The 19,482-nt window shown below is 36.8% G+C and overlaps 1 protein-coding gene across 9 annotated transcripts in view; it reads left to right on the top strand.

Annotated features, from left to right (window-relative positions):
* LOC126374922 (ETS-like protein pointed) overlaps nt 1-19,482 on the top strand; it is a 161,887-nt gene that overhangs the window by 127,112 nt on the left and 15,293 nt on the right. The window lies entirely within an intron of this gene.

Below are 19,482 nucleotides of genomic sequence, written 5' to 3'. Positions count from 1 at the left end.
GTCAGCGAAAGACAGCGAGTAAATCCTTCGATCAAATTTTCTCTTTACTTATACAATAGCAACAGACAACATTTTTTTTTTCAATAGGAAAGAATAACACAAGTATACCCTACATACATAGTTCTTTATTAGAATAAAAGTATATAGATACTACAAATTAAAAATGATTATCAGAAAAATATTTAAATTATTAACAATACGTATAAATGAAAAAAAATAGTTATAAAATAAAAATTATTCTTTAAAACTTAAGTAATTGCGCTTTGTGGAACAAATCTTCGGAAGTGTTTCGATATTTTTCATGACTAGTATATAAAATATCGCTATTTTTGTTAATAGTTCTACGTTTCAGCCATGAATCATGATACTTAACTCCAAAAAGCTTTCAAAAAATATTATAGTTATGTTCGCCGTTCCTAGAGCAGGTCTCTCAGCCGTTTAGATAAAGAAATCAGTGGCTATCTGGTTGTACAGTGCAGCCATTAAACCCACATCCATGATAACCCAACGATTACAGGCTTCGACATAAAACTACTCAATGTTATCGAGGTAGACATTGAAACGGTAGTTATAATCCCAACTTTTATTGGTCATAATTAGTAGCGATAATTATTCTTTTGGGAACTGCGGAGATAAATACAATCTCTTTATCTTTATGGTCGGGATTGTAGACGAAAAGATTTGTTTGGTGTTTTGTATGCGTCTATATATACGAGCTTGTATGAGGTGCATATAGCGATGCGATGAGGTATGAGTATATTATAACTTTGAACGAACCTTTGTCTTGAAGATCTTGACGCCAAACGCCAGATCCGAAAAACTCGACCCAAGCCCTCCTACCACTACACTTATAACTCAGATGGGACTCTCTATTGTGCTTCTTCCAACAGGACTTTCAAAACTAAATTTGGTTTTGCTAGTCACGCCCGCGCCCATGCAAGAGCCCAGGCTAACACTCTAAGGGTGTCGCCATCGACGGATACGTCTGGGAGGACATCATCATCATCATATTAAAAGTAATACCGGCGGTCCAATAATAATAAATTATAAGATCTTCTTTAAATTGAGAACAAAACAGTTAAAACGTTTACATGAATAACACCCGAAAAATTTTATATTCCAAGAAATCATAACTTGTCGTTTTTGTACGCCAATAAAGTGGAATTCGAAGAAAATACTCAATCAAATCAAGAATACTGACACAGGGGTGGTAGACGCGAGTGGAGCAGATAAAAGCTCATTTCCATTAGATATAAAACGATGCGTTTATTGCACTGTAAATCATCGCAGCGGGATGTTTTGACTGGCCGGGCAGAGCTACTGAAATAATAAATTAGCTAAGCAGAAATAATAAATTAACTAAGAGACGCGGAGAACTCTTCGACATCGTTAGCCCGGGTGGTCCGCCACACCAAGTGTTAAACTGCTGTGTCGGGAATTAGCTTGTAAACTTGACGGATTAAGTCCTTTAGTGCCACCTCAAAGACGCACTTAAAATTGTTTTCATTGCCACTCCACTTTAATGTAAACGAAAATATATCAATCTAAGTAAACATAACATATATTCCAAATCAATGCTATAAAATATAGGCTTAAAAATTACATACGTTTGATACGTAGAATATATGATTCCTTTGCCAGCCCATCACTTGCAGAACACACGAGGCACGCGTTTCCACTCGGGTGGGTGCGTGGCGCAACGCAAGCGACCTTGGCGCTGTTTTTCCGCTCTCTTTCAGCCGATCCGAGGTCTGCGAATCTTGGGCCATCATTTGGGGCGCATCTTCGCAATTTTCATAACGCCTAAAGCCACTGAAGCGCTGCATGTTACGCTGTCGCTTTCGCTTAAAACACTTAATGTACTGCGAAGGAATGCTTTTCATACTTGATTGGAGCTCTATCTTCAGTTTTCTTACGTCAAGCTGTCATTGGCTTAGGGATTAACTTTGATTAGGTTCACGTGTCACGTTTTCATAATAATTAGTGTTCGAAACTAGGGTATAATTGCTAACAAATGGACTTTTTAGCAATTGCTTTTTATAGGTGGTTAAAATAATATTGCCTTAGAGCTCAGTATAAACATTGAGTAAGGTGCACTCGAGCATTAAACGTGAGGATTTCAAACACAATTGATGGCTGTTGGCGGTATAATGGCAGGATATACGCACAGCCAATCGATTAGAAATCACTGAAAATTATTTTATTGCTCACAAAAAAAATAAAACCAATTTTTTTTTCATAATAATTGCTATTGTTTTATTTGTTAAGACGAAAAAGAATTAATATATTCTTCTTTTACGAAACTCAGTAATTTGTAGATGTCAATAAGTTTTCGAGAATATCCATATGTTTCGGTCAAATGTGTAAAGCTCATCACATCTATACTGTTTTGTAAACCCTGAAGACTACTTTAGAAAATGTCAAATAAAGCAGAAAAAGAAGCCATTTAATTCCAAAATAAGTACCTACATATGCTGTACAAAGTAGATACGTACAATATAGCCTGCAAAATTCCATACGGTTCGCCCCTTCCACCGCGAGGAGTGTGGAAACCGCGCGACCTCAGTGCCCACTCTGCGGCACACTCCAGTCTCACCCATCACTCTATTGTCTTACACACGAAACACTGTTGCGTGAAACACCTATATTTGAAAGTTCAGTGTCACTTCTATTTTTATACTTTTTTCTTTCCTTTTTTTCGGCGGTAGTGTTGTCACCTTATTCATTCACCTTTCTTGACAGCTTTCTTTTTTCAAATATTTTTTTCTTTTCTTTTTCATAATCGCTTAGTTTGAAAAACTAGTTAAGTATAAAGACTAAGTTATCGTTAGAGTCTATAGTATACTACTAACCGAATCTTTTCCTTTTATTAGGAAAATCGGCATAGTGGTCTCCGGATGAGTCTGGTCGATTTAATCCAGTAAACAGTGAAGTGATTGTTGTGTGCATGTGGTAAAATATGGCGGATTTGGATTCGGGATAAGCTATGTTTCTGCACCCGAGCTCTCGTACCAGGGACAGCGCCGAGTTGGACCCTGTTATGGTGTGGCGTGGTGAGTCACACTCTGTCTAAATCTATGTTCAAAATCGTAATACTGTTTTACAAAGTATGTCAAATATGTTGAATATTCAATGGAAACCTGCCGGTGCGCTTATTTGATAGGGCTCTTAAGCACTTATAGTTTTCATAATGTGACGGTAATTATATACATATTTTTAATTCTTCTACTTCTTATGCTTACGACGTGTACGCAATATCATTGCATACTATATTTTCAAACGCACTGCATATTTTTACTGTTTTACCTCTTAGGTCGTATGCATGTGAGTTTTTAAAGGCTCATGTGCATATTAATTTTAAGCTCCACAGATGGTCCATAGATCAGAACTTTCAGTGCGTTGTTATGTTACATCCGCGACCGCACCATGTGTGCGCAAGCCCTTATACGTATAAGTTATGAAACGGACAGTTTTAATTGCATGCCCAAGTAGCAACCGATTGTCTTAAAAGAGAATTGTAGATATCTTGAAGGCAAGTAGACTAAATCAAGCCCTTGTCTTGGATAAGTCTTATATGTCTCCAAGATATCCCTCAAGATATCTTGAAGATACAGTTTAGTAAAAGTGGGCACATACTTTAACTCTTATACAAGACAGACTTAAGACAACACTAAGTCAGACTTAAACCCTACTTTAGACAATGTTCTTGCATATTCTAAACTTAGAATTCTTGTAGTATCACTTAATACCAAGAATGTATACTTGAAGATATCTACAATACTTAGTTAAGACTATAGGATTGAATTGCACTGAGTCAATTGTAACTTAACGAAGTAAAACTTCAGGTCATACTAAAACGATTTTTACTTCACGCGTCTTTATTTTAGAATATAATGGCGAACATTTATATTAACACAAGAAATGAAGTCTGTAAGAAAATGGCGTCTAAAATATTTGTTAAGTTGTTTTAACAAAAGGTTATTCTGCCGTTTCACTTACAGGAAATTATAAACGCATGATTGTTTCTCGTGTAAAATCGATAGAAAGTGTTAAAAAACAGAAGGGCCTTTAATATACCAGAAAAATAATAATAAAATTTGGATTGATTATTCAGCAAATAAAAAAAATGGTGACATATAGTATAGAGAAATTCATTTTGTATTAATATGTGACAGCTGAACGCAGTAATTGTTACTACAACAGAGATATATATTAATTTACTTCAGTTTTTGACGATAATATTGTCAAAAAAATATTACATGTTTTCTTCCTGTAAGTGCAAAATGGCGTTAAGTAATATTTTTCTAAATGAAGTAAGACTTTAGAAACAATTGATTTCGTAAGAATCAGTTTAGAAAAGTAAAGTCAAGTTGCACTTCATTCATCAAGTACTAGTTAAGATAAATTTTACTTCAATTGTCTAGGAGTATACCAACTTAAGACAAAAAGTATTTAGTGAATTCCTACTTAAAACTCTTATGTCTAAAGTGATCCTCTATTTTGATTTAGTAAAGTAATGTCGTAAAATCATGTTTGTTTATTTTGTGCCAGAATCATCTATGTAACAAGTAACAATTAAAATCGAACAAGCTTTTAAAACCTATGGAAAGTATGTTTGTTTGAGAGGTAAGTTTTTCGACTCGTGGAAGATAAAAAATATTGTTATGCTGAGTTCTTACTTGGATAGGAATGTGATTTACTTAATTATTTAATATTTATCGCAATTGGAACTAACAAACATAAACTCAATTTGCTAATGAGTCTCCGCGCATACATTCTCATAGGTACCTACATGGTTCGCTGACGCAAAGTAGGTACGATCACCGCGCTTCTAATTGCCAACGGAAACAATGTGATTATTGTAAAAATTTACGAGTATCCGTTGAATATTGTATATACGAAGAACCCTTGCAATTTGATTAACGTCGTGTGTGTGCGCGGTAGTTTCTAAGCCCACCAAAAACATTATTGTTAAAAAAGGCGGCCCAATTCCCGATGACTTTATCAAGCTAAAAAAATAAAGGAATCGAATCTAATGCCCACTTTAAATGCATTTAACCATACACAAAACTTAAAATAGATATGTTTTGTTTATGATTGTGAATAAAGCTTAGTTAAAAATAGGTACATTTTTAAAATTATTAAAAGAAAGAATGAAAGAAGAAAGAAAAGTATCTAGACACGCGGTAGCGTATCAAGCCAAGTTCAAGAAATAGAACTGGCGAGCCGCACCGTGTGTAATATTACACGAACCATTTGCAGCCACTTTTGACCCCCTCATAAATCAAAAACTATTTTACATAAACGTATCAAATCGTATCGTATCGTATCGTAAATTTGGCTCATATATTGAGACTTGTGAGATACATATAAGTGTTCTAAATTTCATAAGCTTATCTCAAACGGTTATTTAGATATTAATGTACAAAAATCCTCATTTTTATCATTGACTGACTGACTGACTGACCTATAAATCAAAACTCTAACCCAGTTCCAGATGATCCTAGAGAGTTAAAATTTGGTATTTGGTAAGATAGGTAATTAGATGAATATAAAGGAAAAAATTATAAACTGGCAAAAAATAATTAGATTCTATTATGAACGCTTAACATAAATACCTAATTAGTGCCTGTACCTAACTATAGATGCAAGAGTCAGTAAGTAATCAAAACTCATGACAGCCGGTCTTTTTGTGGTAGGTATGTGGATTAACTTAACATAACATACAATCACGCCTATATCGGGGTAGGCAGAGCACTAAGTGATCATAAAACCACTTGATGCCATATTCGACAAGTACTTTAAGGGTAGGTAAGCAAGTTGGAACATGTGTTTAGCGGTGATAGGTTGTCAGCTTTTCGCCCACGATACAACACAACTCACATCCATTTTACTGGCATATTATTTTTTTTAACTTAACGTGAATCTTAAACGAGTTTAATAGGTATTCAAATGTATTATATCTATAAAGTCGACTTTTAGTTTTGAATTTGTCCTTTTAAAAGGACCCACGCGTTACGAGGATATGTACTTACCTACAATAAGACAGACCTTAGGCTACAATATATTTATGTTATAAGAAGATATGATATGTTATACTGTTACTTATAAATAAATTTCAGGACTGACCATTGAACTTGGCACCCATTTAGATCTCACTTCTTTTGTCGTTGAAGTCAACAACCAAAGCATTGCATAATATTGAACTTGGCTCTCATTTCACATTTATGTTTTTGATTGGATTTATTTATTATTAGACTAATAGGTACCTAATTTTATATTTGAACTTAGCAGGTTTTACTATAAAACTCGATTTTTCATGGTGTAGTGTTGCCGTGCGCTTAGATTAGGTTAGACTAGCTTAGTCATTTTTGAGAAGATTTGTGCGAGACGTAGGTACCTGGGCCGCCACACGCTGGATCGGATTTGAAAAACAGGAACTTACGATTTTTTTGCCAAAATTAAATGATTGTGTTATACCAATCGATATAAAAAATGATGGCAATGAAGAAGATATCGCATCGCTAACAAAAACAGTGGGATGTGCATTATCACAGGTTAATTTTCTGTATTTAATATTCTGCCTTCGAAAACCACCAGATCCTTTTATTATTTGGACTTCATCCATCTTTCTGCTTGCTTCTATTTCGATTTTATCGTCCATTGAATAGACTTTTCTTATGTTTTACTTATTGTAGTCAAAAACGAATAAAACAGTCTTGTATAGGAGCAACAAATAATAAAAATTGCCTTAAGTATATCTAGGCAATCAATTTTTACTTTACAAGACTAAACTGATACTTCACTAAATCAATTTAGTGTTAAGTGAGCCTTCAAATAATCTGAGTAAAGTAAAAGAATACTTGTAGACTTAACAGTAGGCTGAGATAAGACTAAATAGTTTTGTGAATACTTAACTTGGTTTTGTGTATTCTAAATTATCTAAAGTAGGATTTGTTGAAAACTATATAGAATTAAAGAAGGAAATGAATTTATGAAGTCCTAATAAGTCCTATTTGATTTGGATAAATCTCACTTTAGCTAAAGTTTAGACATATATGACTTAATCACAATTCTTGATTGCTACTTGGGTGGGTTTTTCTAATAAAAAAATAGGCATAACTTTGCACCTTATTCTGCAATAAAAATATGTAGTTAAGGGTTACTTGCTTGCGTTTCTAAATCATGATACGAATAGTGGATGTCCATCACTGCATTTGTATCGAACCAATTAATAATTTTGTAACGTGTTACAAAATAAAATGCAGTTATGTTTAGCATGTTCTCATTATCCCTAGTGTCAGTAAATTTTCTAGCCTATCGGACCTATAAGCAATTTTCTCTATAAGCACCTTATTATCAGCAGTTACACGCAAAAGGTGATTAGTTGCTCGTGACATGAACATCGTTAGCGACTCAGAAGGCGAAACAAGGCTGTCGTATCTAACACATGACTGGTAACATATATGACGGGCAAATTTCTGCGTCCTTGCACCAACTCGAGCGTGTCCAACTAATGCAACTAGGCCGCCTGTTGAAGGTTAAACAAAAACAAGGTATATTCAATATTTTGCAACTGCACTCGTATTAATAAGTGTATGGGTAATGTTTGCAACAGGCATCCCCGGTGTCGCAACCGATCGGCAAGCACATCCTCAGGTTGCGCAGCTAATAGCCGGACGTGCGCGCGGAAGACGTTGCAAAACGCACACAACTCTGAAATTTTCAGGGTCGCGCACCGCCCTGGCACGCACTGCCCTGAGAAGCGGGAATGATGACATTTCCGCGCAGGAAATTTATGTTTCTTAATGTTTCAATGGGTTTTAAAAGAGAATGAACATGTTTGTGTTTATAACTCTTATTGTTTCTAGATAAAATCTTCTTGAAGAGAATAAACTTTGATCATACATTTATTCCATCTCGTCTAGGCAAATTATGAATGTTATTATGATAAAAACCATCCTAACACTCATGACATCATATAGCTGAGTAAGGGCATAAAATACAATCGTCGACATGTCCCGTTTCTGTTTACGACCTATGCGTAATAAGCGAGTGGTAGCTATCTAATATCATACCATGTTGCATTAAACGGGGACTGCCAATCATAATAATGTATTTACATAAAGCTATTATGTATGGTCGTGTATGTCTATAGAATAAGCCTAGCAACGCCCGGTGTCCTACAGTGATTTATCTTTATCTCCTAGCCCCGCCCCAATCAACTTGATATCCTTACTCTACCATAAATAGAACCTAACTGACAAATAAACGACGGTAGGCTGGTATTAATATTGGATTGGACCTAATAGTTAATATAGGTAAGTATAGCGTGGTATTACGTATCATTGTTGAGTTTAACGGAATCGTTTCGTGAAGAGAGCCATACAAAGGATTAGATATTCATTAAATTGAAGAGTTAGCATAAAACGGTATTCTGTGTTATAATGGGAAGTATAATAACAGACCACACCGCAGCACAGCAGTCGATATCGTTAACGCGCCACTCGTATGTCAATCGATGTGAAGTGTCGACAAGAAAAATATTGAGCTTTCTATAAGTTATCAATAAAAAGATACGTGTCGCTTCGAGCAGCCACATCCGGCAGCCATTGTGCTTCAACTGGCGAGCTTCCGGTGCAACCCGATACACACTCCTGCGCACGTGCGCAACCTTTTCAAATTTCGAACTACGAAAATTTGTAAGGACAAGAGTAGGACGGAAAATTAACATCACTCAATAATAGTCACGAGTAAAAGAGATGGAAACTGCGTGATGGCAATGAATTTAATTTTATTTAACATACAATTCGTCTCTAATGGCCCAGAACCAGATAATAGAGTGGAAAGAATAAAGTCTTTACAAAGACAATGAGACATAAAAACCCATTCAGTATTTTACGATAGATTCTCTTATTGAGGCACGTGCTGCCTTGGGCTGCCCTATAAATCACGCGTCAATCTCTTTGAAATACACCTAACAATATTAAATTAATACTAACCCAGACTTCTCTATACAGACACGTCATTTGAATTGAATCGAAAGATTATCTTGTAAATACGTAAAACTCAGATGCAAGGTACAGACAAGTCTAATAATCCGTAAAGAATATATTCATTGTTGAATAACAACAAAAAGCACAATGCACACTCAGGCAGGTAAGAAGTTGAAATCAGCCCTCGATGACAAGAAAAGAGCAAGGGGTGCGTCTTTGATATGTTTGTAGGGTGCTCGCAAACCCGAGGGGCACTTGTCCTTCAATAAGCCCTTAATAAGAACCCTCGCGAAGTGCCCATTCTACGAAACCCTTTCTTCCATTCACCTATTTCACGTGCCCTTGATTCGCCCAAATCTGATTTGTTTATCGAACCCGTTCGATTTGAATAAAGGACCAATCAAAACCCTCTGAATATAAATGCGATTGTTATCAACTTTACAGTCATTTTAATTTGGTTTGTCAAACGTATTGATAACATTTCATGGCGCATTAAAAGTTTATTTAAATTTTAATAACGTGATTTGGAATTAAAAGCTTTGGACGTTAAATGTATTTTTTATTATTACGAGTGTTCCTTTGGTGGTGATGAACTTTGAACTTTTGCGTAGATCTTGTAAAAGAGGGATTTTTTTTAAATTGTTATTTGTGGAAATTCCCCAAAACGTTTGCTTTGTTGTCACAATAGCTGTGGTTCTCGGAATCAGCGAGCTGCGCACACAACGAGCAGATAACAACTTATCAATGGACTTGGTGTTTTCAGTTTAATTTTACACAATGTTTAAAGTACGAAACGAACAGGGGTCATTTTTCCTGACCTTAGTCATCATGGGAACTCTTTTATACTATGAATGGAAGCAATTTAAGTACCTGCTTTTGGAAGTAGAGTTGGGATTACTTGTTTGAACTGTAATTGTAGTAGATTTCTTTACTAATTTCTCAGGTGTTTTGCACCTTTGGGATTGCCGTGGGAATAGGCGAGGGAGGGTTTTCGCGAAGCTGCAACCTTTTCTGTGATTACGTTCAATATAAGTGTCGGGTTACTGGCATTGCCGACAAAGCCCCGCGGCGAGCTTTGAAGTGCCGAATTCATTAATTGCGTATTTGCGGCGGCAAAAACAAATATTTGCCAAGTGTTCATTATACGCTATTAACTGAGCTTTTAATCGTCCCACTAAGCCGCCATGATTGCGGCTGCCAATGACAAATTGGATTAAGATTTTATGAATTCGCGAGACGTAGTTCAGGTTCTATCAAGTACGTGGGTTCTTGATTTAAAATTTGATAATTCATAACATAGGAATTCACATTTGCTTTAAAATAAAAATTTAAGTAAAATTGAACTTCTAAACTCTATATTAAATTAATTTATATAAGTACCTATAAACACATCACTACAATTCGAAAACAAACATAAAACTAAAAATAATTACCTACTCACTTATTTTATTTCCATTCATCCACTCATATACCTACGACAGATCGTAGAGCGCGTTTCAGTCAATGACCAAAGCCGTTTTCAGTGTAGTGATACGGAGTTATCAATACAGCTGAAGGGGTGACGGAGGGACGGGGGACGGGGGTGACGGAAAGCGTGGGCGCATGTCCTTCGCAACACTACCCCTGAGATATCCACACTATCAGCCTGTCAGAACAGTACATTTATATCGCCATTTTATTATTGTTCATATCACTCCGGGTTTTTGCCCATAACGTTGTAAAGATGTTTTTTTCTTTATTTTACACGCGTATCGTTAAAAAAATAAACATTTGTTTTTTTTATGTTAGCAGTTTATTATGATATCGATAATCCCATGGGTAACATGCCAATTTTGAAGTTGACATGCAAAGTGATAAAATTATCAAAACAAGAAAAAAATGTCAGTAAAAAAATAAAACCTATAATAAGCGGGAAGACCACACAACGTTGTGTGGTTTATCAGTGGAATATTAAATTCATAACTATTTAAGTATCTAAGTACCTACAAGTATTAGTGGTAGAACACGCTATAGTCTCGAACATAAATAAAATTACTATTTGTCATACAGCGGAGGTTTTCAAAGCGTACATGTTAGAGACCCGAAGTCATATTTAGAACAAGAATAATATGTCACAATCATAATGTTCTCAGAAATCGTCCAATTTTAAACGTGAATAAATGTCGTATCTCGCGCCATCTCGTCATATGACGGAGGCCGGGAGAAATAAATTATTGGCACCGGAAGTGACGTCCCGGCGTGCTCCAATTTAAACAGGCCACTTCAACCATCGTCTACAGAGACTGATACCGTTCTTCAAAAAAATGCTCTATCATTTACAAATGCGCTTTGAAACGCATTATACTATGCTATAATTTCGAATATCGAAAAACAAATGAACGTCGCCAGGCTAATGAATGTCACAAAATAACATATCGTATCCGTAAAACACAGGAAACAAATTTTTAACCTTACACTCAGACTAAATAGAGAACATAAATTGAATTTCAAATGAGGCTTCAATCAATTCAGTGCAATCGCCGGCCGGATGCCGCGCTTTAATTAGCAAAGGTTAGAAATATCGACAAAAACAATTTTATGGCAATCCGCGTCAAAAAGGCACTGTGTCTTTCGAATAATTACAAAAATAAACGTTATTTGCATTAATACAGGAAACTACTAAACATTTAGTTAATAATAGGTTCATTGAAGTGATTGTAATTTAAACTGTGTGTCAGTCCTCAGTGAGCGATAGGTACAAGCGATATATTTTTACAGTGACATTATCCTCGCTTTGACAGTTCTGGATGAAGTGCTCCCGCGCCGTTCAGATTTATGTTCCGTTTTTCAGTGTTTTATCTAAAAAAGATTGTTTATCTGGCACTTCCGTCGCCTGCCGCGGCCGATACGCCCGCACCGCTTCGTTGTTTACACTTAATGTAATTCAAAGCAGGGAATTCCTTAGTAAATTGTATTTTTAAATTTAAACTCAGAAGTAGAAGGCAGCTTTGTGAATATCGATTCGCCGGTACAATCAGAAACTTAATAAGTAAGTACGACAAGCGTAAGTCGATCGACTTACGCCATAGACATTCGATATTCGAAGCTATTATGTTGCCGACTGTTCTGTATTCAAATGCGTCATTCAGATTACATGAAACTCTACATTTTTTCATTAGAATTTTAGGAATGTTTTTCAGATGGCACTTACACCTCATAAATAATACAGACAACCTAGAGACAACCTATATTACAACAATATCATAACACCTAGCTACCAAGGTACCTATTTTCCATTTCCGCGGGAGGTGGGAGGCGCGAGCACAATATCCCGACTGTGTTTATTTCCTAGCATTTGTTCTAATATGGAAAACCCATTTCCCTTGCAATTTCCTTCCACGGTGCCACCGTCGTCTGACGTTGTAACCCGCGATGCTAATTGCGTTTTCCTACTACGTGCGTCCTCCTAGAATGTGGTTACTTGGAAATGTGTCACCGGTGTATTGTGGCCTCGTCGTAATATCGCGCTAAGAAGGCAAGAGGGACACCACTGCTCTATTTTTCCCTATAAAGTAGCATGGAGAAAGCTACACCGACAAGAGCGTGGCCCTTAAATTAGTGATGATGACCGCGCTAAGTAACCACAGAACCTTTAACAGGGACTTTATCAAAGGGACTCTACACTACTCCAGGCTTAGTGATACGAACATAATATATTTACTCTACATTTGCATCAAGCAAATCTAAAAATGATTTAACGTCGTTGAATTTGAAATCCCTTGAAAAATCTATATATTTAAATCTACCCGCATTATGAATATATTCATTCATAAATAATACGCGTATTCTATATATAGACTCCATTCATGCGCGCTTATCATTAAGCTAGACGCTACCTGCGCATAGTATAAAAAATCGGCGGCGGATCGTCGTTGCGTCGAAATTGCTTCCTCTTGTAGACAATGGCCCTCTGTATCCGGTGGAACACGTGCTCAGGTGCCTATTATCCCCTACATTGCGTCTCTTGCGTTACCGTCCCTTGCGTTACCGTCCCTTTTGTCCCACCCTTGTAACTTGACCCGGTTTTGGAGTAGCGCCGCCCTCCGCTCGTGCCCTCCCACTGCTTCTCTATGATACATCTGTCCTAACAGCTCGAGATCTTTTGTCAACATCCTGGAAATTTGCTCGAGAAGATCGTGTTTGGGATGCGTGTACACGTGTTATTCAATGGGTTTGAATTTGAAACTTCAACAGAATTGCGAAAACAAACACCCTAAAGTCGGCAGACAACTAACTCAAAACTGTAGCTTTAGGTAATTCTTGTTATAACTTGTTTCGCGATATTATCACTTTATAAAGGAAAAATAAAATTTTTGCTCTACATTTCATCGTCACGTGAATACCCCGCCCGTAACAACGCGTGTGCGTGTCTGCCTAACATACTGGCTTAATTTTTCGAGCACTTCAAGAATGTGAACTCGTGTTGTATTGTATTATTCTATTGTTCTAGTCCATCCGATGCAAATGGGTGTATTTTAAAATTTAAAACCCGAGTTCCACGTCTCATGCGCGGTCACTATCAAACAATGGGAACGATCGTCAAGGTCGCGCGCGTCATTCTAGTCATTATGTTTAAATAATTACCATATACGTCATCCTCCATGAGAATCGGCGAAATAGTTCCATAGGTAGTGCTTTTGTAGAACAAAAACAGATATGAAATTAAAAAACCATGTCTATGATAAAAGATATGATAAAAGTTCAAGTTTCGAACCACCTAAACGTTAAAATAATTTGACTTTAGCTCAATATTACGACATATTGTTGCGAGGCTTTTTAACCCTTTAAAAACCGCGTGCGACTACAATTTCAAAATAATTAAGATGTCTACCACGCGTTGCACATGCACTCATTGTACTCTCACAATTCCTAGAACATAATTAATCGAACAAAAACTGAAAAGTACTAGATAAACAGCATGTAACTACTTGTTACATTGTAATTAGATGCGTTAACATCTATTAAACTCTTATCATATTTAGCACATCAAATTAACAATTTAATCTGAACGAATGATTACTCTGTTTTTACAAGTTTGAAAACAATAGAGTTTAGAAACATTCGGTAGAGACAATTGGTACGCAATAAATTGAAAATGTACTGTTGTAGGTAGATCAAAAAACTTCGGCAACGTTTTTGCTCACATTGTCTGGTATTTCCCCAAACAAAGTTCGTCTTAAATAAAGTAGGTACGCTTAAATACCTACAACATCTATTGATCGTTTTGTTGCTAACATAACGACATTGTTTCAGTAATTTTCCTTCAGCGATAAAAGAACAGGAAATTGTTAAATAATTTACTAAGAGCGGTTTATTATTACTTACAAATATTAACTTAAGTTAATGTGGTAACAATTACTTTATTTAAGTACACGTGTGTCCTTATAAAGTTAAGATAGTTTGTGTTTAACTTATCTAGGGAAAATCTTCAAAAATATCTTGTAAGGTCAGTTATTAATGTTATTAGGTGCTTGCTAATTTTTATGATACAAGGAGGGTTGGCAAAAAAATCAACGGTCGCGCAACTGTTGGTCGCGTAGCAGGTGGCGCGACAGGTCGCGCGCTCGGGTCTCTCCGCGCGCACTCGGCAGTCGTCGGCTATCCTCGGCCGAGCTCGGCGTGTTTTCCACGACCGCCCTCTCGTGATCCGCCCGAAAGCTCGCAGTCGCAGACTAGGCGCGAACCGATGTGGTGCTACGACGGCGCAGGGTTAACTCGTGTGAAAGCTCCGTCAACTTTTCTTGCGATTTAACGTCTTTACTGACACGGCGTGAATTACTTTCTTATATTATCTTGTTTAAATATATGGTGTCTAAAAGAAATAAAATCGACTATTAAATCGTAATTTAATTTAAAAACAAAGATTAAACTTTTTATTTTCGGAATTTTAAAAATAATCATAACGAATTATCAGAAAGTGTTGGTGGTATGTGGTGGTGAGTGGAGAGTGGTAGCGCGGGGGCGGGTGGAGCCACCATGCTGCTAGTGGAGGCTCCGCGAGAAGCCGCCGTGCCCCCGTGCGCGGCGCTAGACCCCATGTCCACACTCACCAAGATCAACTTCACGGACTACAGTGCCAAAGTGACCCAGGACGATAGGGCCAACTACGAACAAGCGCTAGCCAGTGTCGCGAGGCTCAGCTACGAACAGAACTCTGGGAAACTACACTACAGTGATCAGAGGCTAGCCTTCGATCCCGCCGTCGATGCGCTATGTCAGGATCCAGCTTATATTATGCCTACAGGTCAGTTTATTGCTCTTTCTATTCACAAAAAAACACGTCCTTAAACCCTATTGTAGGCAGAGTTTAGAATACAACTGGCATCCACTCTTGGTAAGTAAGTATCTAAATATAATAATTGTACTATGAGCCTACTATAACGTTATAATTACATTATGTTATACATAGGTAACGTAGGTGATTTCTTAAAAGTTATAAACGTTGTCTAAAGTTAATTATGTGGGTCATTTGTCTTTATACATGCGTCAGACGGGTACTTTTAACATAATTATGGCATCACTCCTGTATCCCCAAAGGGGTATGCAGAGAAGGGGCATGTGTAGTATTTATATGTACCCCCTACTCACCAGCTACGAGTACTTTTATTGAAGTTTATTACGTGGTATTTTATTTATTATATTACGCAATTAGTAGGCCTCTAGTAGGTCACAAAAAAATCACTTTGTACATTGTTTTAGGTTTACGTGGTTATTATCATAATTAAAACACATAATAACGGGTTCTTACCGCGTTTAAATCAGGAATATGAGACTCCCGATATGTCGACACTGATGCAAGTGAGTCGGTGATTATCGGGAGTCTCATATCCCTGATTTAAACGCGGTAAGAACCCGTTATTATGTGTTTTAAATCACTTTGTGGTTAGGACATTATAGGCTGATCACCTGATTGTCCGAAAATAATATGACCCGTGCTTTGGAAAGCACGTTAAGCAGTTGGTCCCGGTTACTACTTGCTGATGTAAGTATGTAGTCGTTACATGAGCCATGTCAGGGGCCTTTGGCGGCTCAGTAATAACCCTGACACCAGGGTTGATGAGGTTGGTAATCCACCTCACAACCCACACGATAAGAAGAGAAGGTAGGTACAATACTTTCTGACTCGCTAATCTATACAACATTACAATAACTATGAGTCCTATTAGGTTATAAGGATATTTTAATAGTTAATATTATTTTTAATACCACAACTAACAGGAGATTTAAATTGTTCTACTCGTTAAGATGAACACGCTAAATATTTTCCGCTGTTAGAAGCAAAGGATAAACTATACATATTATTAAATTAAGTAACAAAATATATAAATAGGTAGGTACCTACTCGACTTTTTTGCAACTACCTACCTAATTAATGAACGAACATTCAAACAGGATAAACTATGTTACAGAAATATTGATTATGCAGTTTCCGTATTTACTTAGGTACAGGATTTCTGTGCCAATATAGCTGGCATTGGTACTTATAATTAAATAAGGCTTTAAGAATATTTATATAATATAATTAACTAGGTTTGGGTACTTAAAATAAGCCTACCCTTAATAAGAAACAGTAGACCCTATCTGTCCACATAATAATAACCTCATAGTACACGTTCATTATATTTATCTTTAAAAAAACAACACCTAAAGTGGCTGCAAGTGTAAATTATAATTGCAATGCGTAAAAAATCCTCTTCCTTTAACTTCATCCAAAGAACTCCGTTCCAACATCAAACACGGTATAATTTTCCATTAATAAATCTCGTTCATTGAGAACTCTCCGGACCGGAAGCACTTTCGCCCGCCATGTTGGATCCGGCGGGGGTGTGCGGGCGCACCTCGCGAGCTTCCGCCGCACCGCGCGCATCGCCGCGCACCGGGCGTGACGCGCATAAAGCTCGCATATTGTCGCGCACATTTGCATACATATGAAACGTGAAAATAATGTGAATATACTTTATTCAACAGCCATGCTTTATGAGAATCGTGGGCGCTGTCTTTGTAAGGGTTTCGCGTTAAGTTGTATAGAGTTACATAATGTACCAGCCGAGCCCCATAAAACTGCCACAAATGCTGAGAACAGTTAAACAATACAATTTCAAAGTAATTCCATTCCAAAATTTGTATTGCCTGCCGATAAGGCTACCAGAGTAATATTAGAATACTTTAGGATATAGGCTGGTTTCACAAGTGTTATGTCATAAACATAATAATATCTAACTTTTATATTAGACAAATTACGTAACTAAAACCTATTTTAGCATAATCAAAGCCTTTCATCATTTGCCACGAATTTAACGCGCAGAATCGCTAATTTATAATTAAATAGCGAGCTGATCATGCCAATCTGATAATTGCTGTCATAAATTTTGTAGATTGGCTTATTTTTACATTATAAAAGTCCGTGCGAATCACCGCCGCATTCTCATGTGGAACACGTATTGAATTTATGAATATTCATTCAGTTTGGTCAGATATAATCGCTGTCGAGCGTTGTCTAGCAAACGATGGTGATGGTCACAAATGGTCACCAATAAGAGGTAACGGTGCAGGTCGGTACCCTCGGTAATCACTTCCTTCCTTATACAGGTCAGCGAGAATCTCATTCGTGATCGAAATGACAAACTACGCGAAATAATCGTATAATCTTAAACTTAGCATGCTGCTTAGTTGCCTGAAACGAATGCCTTATAAGTCACAACGATCATTGACATCATAAATAGTTCTTTAAGTATATTAAACTAATATGGCGGCAAAAAACTGTTAAAGAAAATAGATTAATTTATAATCTTTGTTGTGTTATTGTTACATAGCCATTGTACACTTTTTAATTTTCCCACGAATAGACTGAGTACTGACAAAATTAAAATATGCACGTAAACTAGATTGTCAAGTCTATAAAAGAAAATAATTAAAACTTTTTCTTCAAAAATCAAGTTTGTCGTTCTCGGTAGATATACGTTTCTCTTGTTGTTCATTGGAACAGGTTTGCAAGCGATCTCTTTTCGGTTATGTTTATTGACTCGCAATAAATTACTTATTTTTTAAACTTATTTTACGGCTTTACCATGAGACAACTGCGACCTTTCCCACGGGTCTAGAGCAAGAATGAGAAAGATCAGTAATATTTTGTATTTTAAAGAAAATCTGCAAAGGTTAGTCAAAAGTTATGCTGACTTAAAGTTAATTTTTTAATGAGTTAAATCTATTTACATTCAACTCTACCTATTAAGTTTGCAACATAAAAACCACCATTTATAGAATGAGTTGTAGAAGAACAATAAATAAAGTAAGTAAAATTATTTATCACTGTTTTCTTAAACGTTATCATGGAAGCATTTTTACAAGCGAGAAACAAGTGTTAGAAACACCTGTCTAACATCGTTGCCTGCAGCTGTTCAGGACATGCGCACACGATATACCAACGAATAAATTAAATATTAATTTTTAAAATAGTATATTAATCCTTATAAATCATCTTTAAGAAGTTTTAAAGCATGCTAGAAACAACATTAACTAGTCTGCTTGTTGTTGTTATGTTTTGGTTGTCTGCAAGACACAAATGCTGTATATAAAAAGAGCTTTATTAGATAGCCTTTTTACAGCTAGGATTAGAGTACAAGAAAGAACAAAAGCAGCCAGCGTCCCTACTATTAAAAAGTTTTTGCATCAGGAACATTCCCATTTTGGAAACATTCCCGGGGACGGCATTTCACTGGCCACAATACATCTTTCATATAAGAGTTATTACGTCAAAGAGTATGACGTCAGTGTTCATTCACAACATGGCCACTTCCGGCCGCGCCCGGCGCAATCCCTGCACTGCACCCATTCAATGCGCTGCACTTCTTAGAATATCGACTTAAGCATTGGATAGATCTATCGACTGGGCGTAGATAACACGTTGAAGGGATATATTGTTGGGTTAGACATCAATTAAATGAAACCGTTATTAGCTTTAAGTTTCAATTTCAGCCTCACGGAGGCAGTTTTGACAGCCTCCGTGGTCTAGTGGTTAGAGCGTTAGGCTCACGATCTGGAGGTCCGGGTTCGATTCCCGATGGGGACATTGTCGAAATCACTGTGAGACTGTCCTTTGTTTGGTAAGGACTTTTCAGGCTTGAATCACCTGATTGTCCGAAAAAGTAAGATGATTCCGTGCTTCGGAAGGCACGTTAAGCCGTTGGTCCCGGCTATTAGCCGTAAAAACACCTCCACCAACCCGCAGTGGAGCAGCGTGGTGGAGTATGCTCCATACCCCCTCCGGTTGATTGAGGGGAGGCCTGTGCCCAGCAGTGGGACATATATAGGCAGTTTATGTTTATGTTTTATGTTTCAATTTCTTCATACTCTTTTCTGCTACCTAGAACAGTCATACAGGGTCGTCAGTGCTTCAGAAGTAATAAATTGTACCTAATTTAAATTTAATCAGAACATCTTAGTAAAG

The sequence above is a fragment of the Pectinophora gossypiella genome, chromosome 18, assembly GCF_024362695.1.
Source record: "Pectinophora gossypiella chromosome 18, ilPecGoss1.1, whole genome shotgun sequence".
Taxonomy (NCBI): Eukaryota; Metazoa; Arthropoda; class Insecta; order Lepidoptera; family Gelechiidae; genus Pectinophora; species Pectinophora gossypiella.
The sequence above is the reverse complement of the archived record's forward strand: the minus strand, read 5'-3'. Positions and strand labels throughout refer to the sequence as shown.